Genomic DNA, 11,892 nt, shown 5'->3' with positions numbered 1-11,892 from the left:
TAGTATTTCCCTTGACAGTTTGTTTTAATGGTATCTTATCTATATTTACAAGTGACTTTCTAGAATTACTCTTACCGACTGTTAATCTTCTCTCTCCCTTCCCACCCCCATCATACTTAATACAGCCTTCCTCACTGCTATCACCATTTGACCTAATAAGACTTTCTATACCCCTCCCCCTGATATTTGTATCTTCCCTTAGGCTATGGACATCATTTTCTATACACTGTATTGTTGTGCAATAATCATCAGTAGGTAATAAATTTGGAATATCTTGGGCAATACCCATGTCAGTAATTCCAGTGTTAATACCCATGCAGATACCCTTGCTCTTGCTGGCTGATCTTTCACTCCCCCCTTCTCCTCCCCCAAATTGTTCACTACCCCCATCCTTACTGTTCTCTCTTTTTGTCCTGTAGCTTCTAGCTAAACCCTCCCCCCAGGCTCCTAGTTTAAAAGCTCCTCCAACCTACTAACCATCCTACCCTCCAGCACCGCAGCCCCCTCCTCATTCAGGTGCGATCCATCGTGACAAAAAAGATGGTGCCTGACTGATAAATCCGCTCAGTGTTCCAAGAACACAAACCCCTCCAGTCCTACACCAGTCTCTAAGCCACACATTTACCTCCCTAATCTCCCTCTGACTCACTGGGTTAGCACTAAGGAGGCCAATCCCGGGCCGTTTTTTTCAATCCCGGGATTCGGGATTGAAAAACGGTCAATCCCGGGATTCCCGGGATCCCGGGATTGCAGTAGGGACCAGTGAAGGTTGTAGGGAGCAGCGCTGGAGGGAGGGTGTAGGTAGTGGTGTTGGAGGTAGGGAGGGTGTAGGTAGTGGTGCGGGAGGTAGGCAGGGTGTAGGTAGCGGTGCGGGAGGTAGGGAGGGGGTAGGTAGCAGTGCGGGAGGGTGGGTGTAGGTAGTGGTGCGGGAGGGAGGATGTAGGTAGCGGCGCGGAAGGGTTGGTAGCGGCGCGAGGGGGAGGGTGGGTGTAAGTAATGACACTTACTATTAGGCGGGTGGCCGCGGCAGCCATGGACTCACTGAACGCGGGAGCATTTCAAATGAAGCGCCGGCCGCCAGCCAACCAGAGCTGGCGGACCGGCGGCCAATCAGGGAAGCGGTCGCAGCAGTGGTTCCTGATTGGCTGTTGCTGCTGCGGCAGCTTCCCTGATTGGCTGCCGAGCCGCCAGCTCTGATTGGCTGGCGGCCGGCGCTACATTTGAAGTGCTCCCTCGTTCAGTGAGTCCATGGCTGTCGCGGCCGCCCGCCTAATAGTAAGTGTCATTACTTACACCCACCCTCCCGCACGTGCACACTGTAATCCCTTGAATCCCGGGATTGGAAGCTCCAATCCCGGGATTCAAATCCCGGCATTTTTGGGCCCAAATCCCGGGATCCCGCCGATCCCAGGATTGGCCTCCCTAGTTAGCACGTGGCACTGGTAATATTTCGGAGAATATTACCATAGATGTCCTTGCCTTAATTTTCCTGCCTAATTCCCTATAGATTTTCTTAAGGACATCCCACCAACATGCACCAAGACCGCCGGGTCTTTACCAGCCCATCCCAACAATCTATCAACCCGGTCTGCGATGTGTCGTACCCGAGCACCCAGAAGACAACAGACTGTACGGCAATCACGGTCCTGGTAGCAGATTGTCCTGTCTGTCCACCTGATAATAGAATCCCCTAGCACCACAATCTGACTATGTACCTCACTGTCTTTTTCCCCATCAGTACCGGGGGGACCGCTACTCTGGTTGCTAGAGGGAATAGTCTCCTTCGGTTCTGTCATTTCCGCACTGCCATCCTCAGAATCTTCGTCCAATCGGGCAAATTTGTTGGAGTTTGGCAGATCGGAGATGTCCTGTCTCTCCCTCCCCCTCCTCTTCTTCCTTCTAACCGTGACCCAGCTGTCGACCTGATCATCCTCGTCTACCAGTGATCCCCCCAGCAACTCCTCCACTGTTCTATCTAAACTTTGCTCGAGATTGTGAATGTTCCTCAGTTGCTTAACAGTCCACTCTAGATCAATTGCCTGGGCTTCCACCCTTCCAGGGCATACGTTCGCCCACATTTCGCACAGATGTACACGCAGTCGGACTGTTGTGTAAGGTGCGCATAAATCGTGCACGACATGCACTGAGTGAAATCCTCAATCGCGGCCCCACCCTTTTTTAATATTTGCTAACTCTTTGTCACCTTCCGAAAATTTAAAAGAGAGGGACAATCTATATATAAGGACAATATATAAGGGACAAAAGGACAATAAATAAACAAAGGACAAATATAGGATAAATTAAGTACAAATTAAGTACAATAAAATACAGTAATGGAGAAAGGGAGACAATCGATTATGCAAACAAGTTGGAAAAGTCAATACTTATCTGCTCCTTTTTCTTCCAATCAACACTCAGATGCAGTTGCTCAGGCTACCGGCACGGCCCCCTGCTCAGTGTTCCCCCGGGTCACTGCTCACGGCTCCCTGGCTCACTGCTCACTGCTTCCCGGCTCTCTGCACGCCACCCCCCCCCCCCCCACCGGCTCACCGCACTGATCCCCAGGCTCACCGCACTGCTCCCTGGCTCCCTGCTTGGTGCGGCTAGCGGCCCTTGCACCTTACAGGTGGTGTGGCCGCTCCATCCCGTTCCTTCCTGCTTGTGCACGTGCTCACACTCGTCACTTCCAGTTCCGGGTTCTCTCGCTTCTCTCAGCGTATGAAGTAGAGATCTAACAGAAACCACAAAGTTCTATCGCCGGTCGTGGTGCTCCCCAAAAAGGTCCCTGGTAAATTTTTGCCTCAACCGGCATTTGTTTTCCCATAGGTTTCCTCAGTTAAAGATGCTATATCCAACGAGCTTTGTCGTGTAGTATACCAATCGTTTGATGATGCCCTTGGCATCGTTAGTTTGTTTGGTGTTAGGGCCCTCATGTGCAAGCTGGATGTTGAATTGGACTTCCGGCTGCTACCGCTTCACCCATCAGTGTTTAGATTTATGGGGTTTAAGTTGCATGAGGGGTATTAAGTTGATACATGTTTGCCAATGTGATGCGCCATTTCACTTCCTTAGTTCCTTTCTACATTGGTTCTTGGAGGTGGGATCTACTGGAAGAGATTTTGCAAACTATTTAGATTTTCTTTTAGTGGGACCTGCGGAGTCATCAAGATGTGCACGCCTGCTATATAAGGCGGTTAGTTTGTGTTCAGTATTTGGGGTCCCGATAGCATGCGACAGGATGGTAGCTCCTACTAGCCAGTTAGCATTCTTGGGAATAGAGATTTGGTTGGAGGCCTTTGCTGGTTGCCAGCCGACAAGGTAGTGAGGTTGCGCAATAAATTCTGGCGTTGGTGGTGGGAAAGGTTACTCTTAGGCAAGCTCAGTAATTTCTGGGGCTCTTTCATTTTTGTAATGACCTCACCTCCAAGTAATGCTTGGATCTTCAGATGACCATTAGGAGGGGTTAGTTGAAGTTGATGGACCATTGGCTTTTCTGTAGAGTGCTGGGGTCTGATATTGTTCCACAGCTGGTGTGGCACAGGGCGATCATGCCCGGCGTTGTAGAGTTGTCCTGCCAAAGGGTTAATGCAGTCATGAGCAGGGCCATATCTGAGAGGGAAGCTGTGGTTATTGGTTATCCAGCAATTTTGCACACAGAGAGGTGCCTATTTGGAGGAGACGGGGTGCACTTGTCAAGAGGGGGATTGGAGATATTTGTGATTGATCTGTTTAGGGGCTTAGATCTGTTTAGAGGATATGGTATGCCCCGGCCAAAGGTCTCTTCAATGAGCCCAGCCCAGGAGCAGCAGCAAAGCAATGTTAGGAGCCGGGTTCACTACACTCGCTGCCACCCCAGCTCCCGCACTCTCACTGAACTGGCCAGAGCGGCGACTGAGCACTGAAGGGGACCCAGCAGAGAGGTTATTTTTAATTCCATTATTTGCATTATCATGTTAGTGTAAGGGTTAGGGCGTCCCCGGTCACAGTGTATGGTTTGGAGACTGGACAGGAGCGGGATGTACTTTGTTCTTAGGATGCCAGCTGACCAGGCAGCACTCACAGCCAGCCCTGGGACAATCTCTAATGCAACGTCCTTCAGCTCTATAGCTGCCCAGTGTCTGTCCATGATGATGGGCCTATTTATGCGGTGTCTACGTATGTAATGTGGTGGCTACGTATGTAATATGGTGGCTATGTATGTAATCAGGGGCGGATTGGCCACTGGGACAGATTCTGCTGCGCTGGTCCCCTGTGTCTGTGTTTCACTACTTGTGTGTGCTCCCTCCCTGTACTGTGCTGTATGTAGTGTGTGCTCCCTCCTGTACTGTGCTGTATGTAGTGTGTGCTCCCTCCCTGTACTGTGCTGTATGTAGTGTGTGCTCCCTCCCTGTACTGTGCTGTATGTAGTGTGTGCTCCCTCCCTGTACTGTGCTGTATGTAGTGTGTGCTCCACCTCCCTGTACTGTGCTGTATGTAGTGTGTGCTCCCTCCCTGTACTGTGCTGTATGTAGTGTGTGCTCCCTCCCTGTACTGTGCTGTATGTAGTGTGTGCTCCTCCTCCCTGTACTTTGAAACATATAAGGTTAAAAAAAGGGGTTTGTGGAATGAAAAATCAAGAAAATCAGAAGTAGATTAAAGGCATGATTGCAGTGTCAGTAGACACTGAAAGTGGGTATATCAGTCCTTGTATATTCAGACGTACAGATGTGCATCAGGGAAGGGTATTGTAGCAGCATATGCATAAAGGGGGTCATTCCGAGTTGATCGCTCACTGCCGATTTTTGCAGCGCTGTGATCAGATAAAAAAATGACAAAACTGCGCTTGCGTATGCACAGCAATGCGTATGCACGTCGTACGGGTACAAAGAGCATCATTGTTGTGCAATGCTTTTAGCGACGAATCCATTCGTACAGGCGATCGCAAGGAGGTTGACAGGAAGAGGGCATTTGTGGGTGGCAACTGACCGTTTTCTGGGAGTGTTTGGGAAAATGCAGGCGTGTCCAGGCGTTTGTAGGGCGGGTATCTGACGTCATTTCCGGGATCTCCGTCGCTAGAATCATCGCACAGGATAAGTAACTACAGGGCTGGTCTTGTTTTGCACAAAATGTGTTTGTGTCGCTCGGCTGTACATGCGATCGCACACTTGCAAAGCGAAAATACACTCTCCTGTGGGTGACGACAATGCGTTTGCACGGCTGCTAAAAGTAGCTAGCGAGCGATCAACTCAGAATGAGGGCCACAGTAGGTAAACAATAGCATAACGTAAAGCAAAGGAGGCCCCAACTGTGTCTATCTCAGAATCAGGACCTCTGAGGAGTGACCCCGCCCTCTTGACAGGACCCTCTCCATCAACAGACTCCACCCCCATTAGGGCTGCTTCCATAAATTTCCCGGGCTGGTGTTCGATCCCAATCCGCCCCTAGCAGCTACTATGGGGCCCAGAGCTGAGAGAGGCCTCCTTCCCTGTCACAGTTATATGTGTTATATATAGGGGTGTAGCTACCATAGGTACTGTGACTGCCTACCAGTACAATGCCTCACCTACTGTTGTGAACTCCACCTCTTGTGACATGATCCTCCTGCTGGTGCTGTGACTGCCTACCAGTACAATGCCTCACCTACTGGTGTGATCTCCACCTCCTGTGACAATATCCTCCTGCTGGTGCTGTGACTGCTTACCAGTGTGATGGCCCACCTACTGGTGTGATCTCCACCTCTTTTGACACAATCCTCCTGTTGGTGCTGTGACTGCCTACCAGTGCAATGCCTCATCTACTGGTGTGATCTCCACCTCCTGTGACATGATTCCACTGCAGGTGATGTGTCTGCCTACCAGTACTATGCCTCACCTACTGGTGTGATCTCCACCTCCTGTGACATGATTCTCCTGCTGGTGCTGTGACTGCCTACCAGTGCAATGCCTCACCTACTAGTGTGATCTCCACCTCCTGTGACATGATTCTCCTGCTGGTGCTGTGACTGCCTACCAGTACAATGCCTCAGCTACTGGTGTGATCTCCACCTCCTGTGACAATATCCTCCTGCTGGTGCTGTGACTGCTTACCAGTGTGATGGCCCACCTACTGGTGTGATCTCCACCTCTTTTGACACAATCCTCCTGTTGGTGCTGTGACTGCCTACCAGTAGAATGCCTCAGCTACTGGTGTGATCTCCACCTCCTGTGACATGATTCTCCTGCAGGTGATGTGACTGCTTACCAGTTCAATGCCTCACCCACCAGTGTGATCTCCATCTTCTGTGACACGATCCTACTGCTGGTGCTGTGACTGCCTAGCCTTAGCCTTGCTTACTACCACTGTGGGTAATGCTAACAATTTGCTTAAGCCCAATTTGTGTTGGGCCTCGCTTATAGCTGACGTACTCCAACCTACATGAGGCCACTTTTCATATATTTCCTGGGCCACTTTACGTTCCCAATCCACCCCTGTCTGGCATGGAAGAAATGTGAATGATAAATCAATGTAAATGTACCAGGAGGCACTGACAAGCCTTTATAACATTATCTTATACTGTGAATTACTTACCTTGTTTCCAAGACAATTAATTAATTTTTGTTAATTAAGTGAAAGGAAGACATGATATTTTCCAGGAGATGTATCAAGCCGTGGAGAGAGATAAAGTTGAGTATTTGCCCAAATCAAACGAAGCTTCTAACTACAGGTGTCATTTCATGTATTGTGCTAGATAAGTGACAGAAGATGATTGGTGGTTTGGACATCTGCACTTTATCTCTCTCCAAGGCTTGGTACATCTCCCCAAGAGTGCTGTATATAAAATATACGTCTGGCTGCTATACAGCAGGCCAGGAGCACCAGCAGGACAGTAGAGTAACAGTCATATCAGTAATAATTTGCGGACCCTGTGAAATTAGCATTCAGTAAAGATGGGAGACTCAGTCAATGAATACATAAAACATTTTATAGTTTATGTTAAAATATAAAAAGTTTATTAAGTGGAATATTTAATAAATAATATTTGCGAGACATCTCCAAAAACAGTCGGTTTTGGGGGCTGCCCACAAATATTAACCAGCCCCTGAATGTATGTATTGGGGACTGCAGTGGATATTTGAGATATCTATTGCGTTCCTCATATTATGAACACAAAAGCAGCCACCAAAAGTTTCTATGGCAGATGGTAAACTGTGAAACTCACCAAGCTCCAGAATGCAAAGCATTTCTGAGCTTCGCCCGGCAGCTAATGCCATTTCTAAATGGCTTTTGTAGCCTGTGGGCTACATTATGCATTAATTCCCTGGAGAAGGATCCTTGGGATCCCTCTGCATTACTGTCTGCTCTCACATACGTAGTCTGACGTTTGCACATGTGAACTAGCGCAGCCGGGGTCTAAACCCAGAAGTAAAGTGATTGCATTAGCAATTATTTTACTTCTTATACATAGCAGGGACGGGCATGAGATTGGTACTCATTATGGCATAAAAGCTACACCTCTGGACTCACGAAGAGTCATCCTTCAGCACTCAGGAGAGGAAAACCCCCTTGGGGGGAAACCTCTGGGGAACCATGGCCTCAGGATCACCCTTCCCTCTGGGCATTAAGAGGTGTACTAATAGAGGGGTCAGTATGCTATCCCAGTGCATGGGATCCCGGTGGTTGTCATACCGATGCCAGGATCCCAATACAGAAAAGACCGACAGGGGTGAGTAAGGGGTGTTCTCCCCTCTCCCCACCCCCATAACCCTGCCTGTCCGGAATCTAACCCTAACCTCCCCCCTTTGTGCCTAACCTACCACGTAGGTGCCTAATCCTAACCTCTGTCCCTGCTGCCTAAACCTAAACCTCCCTTTCCGTAGCCTAACCACTCCTGGGGGTGACTAACCCACTCTACCCACAGCCTAACCCTAACTTTCCCCACCTGCAGCCTAACCCTATCCTCCACCCACCCGCAGCCTAATCCTGCCCCCTGCCTGATGCCTAAACCTAACCCCCGCCTGATGTCTAAACCTAACCCTCCCTTCCCCGCAACCTAACCACCCCCAGGGGTCCCTAACCCACCCTACCCACAGCCTAACCCTATCCTCCCCCCCACCATCAGCCCTTCCCTAACCCCTCCGCCTAATGCCTAACCCTCTCCCTCTCCCCACCCCCTAACCCTGCCTGTCCGCAGTCTAACCCTAACCTCCCCCTTTGTGCCTAACTCTCCTGCAGAGGTGCCTTATCCCAACCTCTGTCCCTGCTGCCTAAACATAACCCTCCCTCTCCCGCAGCCTAACCACCCACCCTCTGTCCCTGCTGCCTAAACCTAACCCTCCCTCCCTCACAGCCTAACCACTCCCAGGGGTGCCTAACACTAACCCACCATACCTGCAGCCTAATGCTAACCTCCCCCCACACGCAACCTAAACCTAACCCAGTGCCTGACACCTAAACCTAACCCCCCCCGCCTGATGCCTAAACCTAACCCTCCCTCCCCCGCATCCTAACCACCCACAGGGGTGCCTAACCCTAACCCACCCTACCCGCAGCCTAACCCTAACCTCCCCCCACCCACAGCCTAAACGTAACCCCCCCTGCCTGATGCCTAAACCCAATCCCCCCGCCTAAACCTAACCCTCCCTCTCCCGCAGCCTAACCACCCCCTCTCTGTCCCTGCTGCCTAAACCTAACCCTCCCTTGCAGCCTAACCACTCCCGGGGGTGCCTATCCCTAACCCACCCTACCCGCAGCCTAACGCTAACCTCCCCCCACACGCAGCCTAAACCTAACCCAGCACCTGATGCCTAAACCTAACTCCCCGCCTGATGTCTAAACCTAACCCTCCCTTCCCTGCAGCCTAACCACCCCCAGGGGTGCCTAACCTTAACCCACCCTACCTGCAGCCTAACCCTAACCTCCCCCCACCCACAGCCTAAACTTAACCACCCCACCTGACGCCTAAACCTAATCCCCCCGCCTAAACCTAACCCTCCCTCCCCCACAGCCTAACCACCCCTGTGGGTGCCTAACCCTAAGCTCCCCCCACCCGCAGCCTAAAATTAACCCCCCTGCCTAGCACCTAACCCTCCCGCCTGATGCCTAAACCTAACCCTCCCTCCCACGCAGCCTATCCACCCCCGGAGGTGCCTAATCCACCCTATCTGCAGCCTAACCCTAACCTCCCTCCACATGCAGCCTAACCTTAACCCCCCCCCCCCCCGCCTGACGCCTAAACCTAACCCCCCTGGCTGATGCCTAAACCTAACCTCCCGCCTGATGCCTAAACCTAACCCCTCTTGCCCAGCCCTAAACCTATGATCGTGAGGATATGGGCGTCGGTACCCTTTCCCATTCGGAGTTCCAACGTCGGGATTCTGAAGAGTGTTGGGATCCCAGTGTCAGTATTCTGACTGCCATAAACCCAACAGCCGACATCTTTACCGCATGTCCTAACAGGTAATGCATATGTCCCAACATTTGGAGCATGTGTCCGCAGCTCTCCTCCCAGGGCAGCTATTCAGGGATCACCCACTGCATGTAGATGAAGAGGAAGAGATGAAAAAACATTGTTAGTGGATGAACAAGCAGAGAGACAAACTGCAAACAGTGGTGTGGTTGTGTAGAGAGAAAAATCTCTCTATGTAAATAAGTTACTCTAACTACTGAGGACACGGAAAATACCTAAAATAAGGACAATTATCCCAAAGGGCCAATTGATTTCATACAATACACACATTGGGGGATAAGTTCTCTCTTATAGTAATTAGTGGGTACCTTCAGAAAAGAAATTTGACCAGTAAATAATAAAAGATATAAATTGCTAACATTTAGTGGTCAATCCAATTAGGTACGAGTTACCATTGCTGCGACGTTTCAACAGCATCCAAACTCACACCCATCGTGACCAGATTCAGCCTATGGGGCTACCGGAAAGTGCGGCTGTTGTAAGACAAACTCGCACCTAATTAAACTGACCCCTTAGTTGATAAATGTGATAAAATAGTAAAATATAATGGTGTAATTGTGGGCCTGATTCAGTTGTAGTTGATGAAACGATCGCTGCTGCAATCTTGCCGTTCACAATTGCATTGTGAGTCTGAGCAGTCGTAGGCTGAGCAAGTCTCCTAGACACAGGGGGCTCTCCAGCAGCAACACAGGTCACAATGGGTAATTTATGCACGCACATGGAACAGCGTTTGAATGGACCTGACACGCCTGTATACAGTTAGCCACCCCGTTACCACCTCAGACGCCGACTTCCTGTCAATCACTTTGCGATGGGATTCTCTATGTGAGCTTGATTTAATTTTGTGCGCAGTGCAGCTTACACGCATGCACAGTGAAAAAGCATTGAGCCACTTGGTGCAACAGCAGCTCTGCGCCCGCATCTGAATCAGGCCCCTGAGGGGTAAGGAGAAGGACTCTAGGGAAAGGACTATGTCACCTTTATTATATGTAAAGATAGGGAAACATTCACTTGTTACAGCTCCAGTTCACATCATTTATACCATTCTGTACCATTTCATCATTTGGTATTCTATGGGGGAGATGTATTATGCCCTGCAGAGTGATAAGTGGAGAGACGTAAAGTACCAGCCAATCAGCTCCTAACTCCCATGTTACAGGCTGTGTTTGAAATATGACAATTTGGGGCTGATTGCTTGTTAGTTTATCTCTCTCCACTTTATCACTCTCCCAGGCTTTGTACACCTGCCCCCAGTTCATTTATATACTGTAAATGTCAGCCATTTCACTATCTCCCCTGATCTGTATTGTTCTTCCCCCGATCTGTATGTACTGTGTCATGCTCTCCCCACCCTTCCTTTTTTTCTGTATTACAGTATGTTCTACATCTCGCAACCCCCAAAAGTGTATGTCCTTCCTCTATATGTCCTATAGCGTAAGCCACAATTTCTATGTTTTTGTATTGTGCCCCCTACACACCATCTGTATGTGATATACTAGGCCTGGCCAACCTGTGGCTCTCCAGCTGCTGTAAAACTACAAGTCCCATCATGCCTTGCCACATTTTGCTATTAGGGAATGCTAAAACTGTGGCAGGGAATGCTGGGATGTGTAGTTTAACAAACATTTGGAGAGCCACAGGTTGGCCAGGCCTGTGCTATACCAAGTTGCCCCTTCTGCATGTTTTGTATTGTCCGTTCTCTCCCACCATAGACCCTATGTTTTGTACTGTGCTCTCAATACCCCCCACCACACACACACACAATTACACAAGTGTGGTAACTTACCTCTTGCATGTTATTCTCCAGTCTCTAATTCCTCTGCGACCCCTCCCGTCATCTTCAACTGACACTTCGCAGATCTCTTTGCCGGTCACCCGACACTCTGCAAATCTCTTTGCCAGAACTTTGCCAAATTATGATCTAAATAACCAGAATTTCCTGGTCAGACGTACTATGTTATACTACAACATTTTGTTACGTAGTTTCATTTTTATTCATTTGCAAATCATCTATTTTATTGACTTTTTATCCAAAACCCAAGATCCTTTCTCATAGAGACCCAAGTTATCTGCTCCAGGTCTTCCCTAGTGCTAGGACCATGTTAGGTGGGGCAGATGTAACATATGCAGAGAGAGAGTATGGTAACTTACTTCCTGCATGTTATGCTCCAGTCATTGCTACCTTTGCGACCCCTCCCGCCGTCTTCAACTGACACTTTGCAGATCTCTTTGCCGGTCACCCGACACTCTGCAAATCTCTTTGTCAGATGATCTAAAAAACACAAAAGACTATCATTAAGCATAGTACTAGTTTAAGTACAATAAAATGTCCATGAGTCAAGCAGTTTCCCAATTTCCTTAAATCAAACAAGATACTTTCAAAGTTATTAATATCCCATTTATCTATTTTATTAACTTTTTCATCCCAAAGCCACGATCCTGCCTCATAGAGACCCAGGTTATCTGCA

General features: G+C 49.3%; 1 long non-coding RNA gene across 1 annotated transcript; it reads right to left on the bottom strand.

Annotated features, from left to right (window-relative positions):
• Positions 1-9,205: 9,205 nt before the first annotated feature.
• LOC135057562 (uncharacterized) lies at positions 9,206-11,692 on the bottom strand. The gene is made up of 3 exons (XR_010244203.1): positions 11,576-11,692; positions 11,211-11,345; positions 9,206-9,489 (listed from the first exon to the last, which is right to left on the bottom strand). It is a non-coding gene; the product is annotated as an uncharacterized LOC135057562 (long non-coding RNA).
• Positions 11,693-11,892: the final 200 nt, after the last annotated feature.

This window comes from Pseudophryne corroboree, chromosome 3, assembly GCF_028390025.1.
Source record: "Pseudophryne corroboree isolate aPseCor3 chromosome 3, aPseCor3.hap2, whole genome shotgun sequence".
NCBI classification, from domain to species: Eukaryota; Metazoa; Chordata; class Amphibia; order Anura; family Myobatrachidae; genus Pseudophryne; species Pseudophryne corroboree.
This window is presented reverse-complemented; position numbering and strand designations above follow the sequence as displayed.